Consider the following 1,767-nt stretch of genomic DNA (forward strand, 5'->3'; position numbering starts at 1 on the left):
ATTAGAAGAGAACACACGGAATACTGGCACGCACTGGCAATAATAAGTTGTTCAAATAGGCGAGCATATGGCTGCGAGGCCAATATCTACCTGTGATCGACCAGGTAATTAATTGAGAGCCACGGGTCGGCTAACGTAAGGTCGTAAAGACCCACCCGCTTGGCGCGTGTGTCAACAGTATCTGTTTTCGCGTCGTGATATTAAATCCGTTACTTCAGAGACGCGAGAATTAATAAGGAAAAGCTAAACAAAAGCTGCATGGAAACTGATGCATTCATTGCCGTGCCTTAATCATGACGGAACGAATCGTAAATAGGGTGGAGTTAATAACGGCCGTCACCGACGCACGCCGGTATAGATGTCACCCCGATCGCTGTCACGCGAACTCGTGTCTACACCAATTTCGCGGATGGCATTTAACTCATCTAGCAGCATTAAATCAGCATGCAAATACGGGAGCATTTCAACGACTGATCGACGGTGCATGCAAGTGAGCTTTTTTGACGTTGCCTCCGCAATTCTCTACTAATGTATAAATGTAAGGATTCCGTCACGAGTGTACTTTGATGCTAAAAGCATCGTGCATTCACTGCCGCGAAGCTGTTCAGCAAACGCCGAGCCTGAATGACAGCAAACAAAAACTCGTATAATAAAACGGTATGGTAAAATAGCGGTATCGACGAGAGAGCGTAATTTCCTCCATCTCTTTATTCGGTGCAAATAGCGCCCAACTGCCGCCGAAAACCTGTGATGGCGATGCGTAGCGCTGCAGATCGCAAAATTAGCTTCACTGAATTTTTACGCTTTTCACCTAAAGTCAACCAACTGTCAAATCAACTAGCGCTTCTAGACAATGGTGGCAGCATTGCAAATGCGCACGCCGTAATTAATGAATTACTGCGCGATGCACATTTTATTTAACCGTCGCAGGGCTATTCAGCGAAACGCGTGAAAATAACTAGCATATTGTCGATTTGGACATGTAAATGTGCTCCGTGTAGAGTCAGAAAACCCGCTACACGCGATATGGAAAAGCAAAAGAATAATTGTTCAGTCGCCTCTCTACGGCTGAAGCTAGCAGCCATCTTGCCATTCCTCACGTAAACGACCGCGTGTAAAAATGGCATGATGTTTTCCCCACGTATTACCTATCTCCCCAAAGCTATGAAGCCTGCTCGCATTTCGGACGATAAATGCATGAATGTTAATGCAAAAGATGGAATTAAAAACCGAAATCTTGATATCGTATTCCGGATCAAGGATTATCATGCTCGAGATCTTCGTTATATATTACAAAATTCGGCCTGATTACATCAACTGGTTATTATGTGGTGAACAGTAACAGAATTTCACTGCCGCGCGAGGCTAGTGCGGGTTTTTATGACATTACAGAGATAAAAGTGCTGAAACATTTCTTAATAAACGGGACTAACATGTGGCACTTGCATGAGGCTACACAGGTCTTCACGTGTTTTCATTTGTAGCTCTGCAAATTGAAGGAAGCGATGTGAAAGGTTCTCTACGAGGACACTAGCAACAAATGAAAGGCCAGACAAAATTACGATATTAACGTTAAATGTTTTTTTAGCGTGTAATCAGCTTTTAGGTAAAGTAACCGTACACTGGGTTAATGCGGAAAATTATGCATCGTCAGTGTTCAGTGAGGATAGCATCATGAGGTGCGATGCGTCACTTCCTTTTGGCATCTCAGAGCACAGAACGCGTGGGCACGATTTATCAACAATGATAATAATCATTACTATCATC

The sequence above is a fragment of the Priapulus caudatus genome, unplaced genomic scaffold, assembly GCF_000485595.1.
Source record: "Priapulus caudatus unplaced genomic scaffold, Priapulus_caudatus-5.0.1 Scaffold777, whole genome shotgun sequence".
NCBI lineage: Eukaryota > Metazoa > Priapulida > Priapulimorpha > Priapulimorphida > Priapulidae > Priapulus > Priapulus caudatus.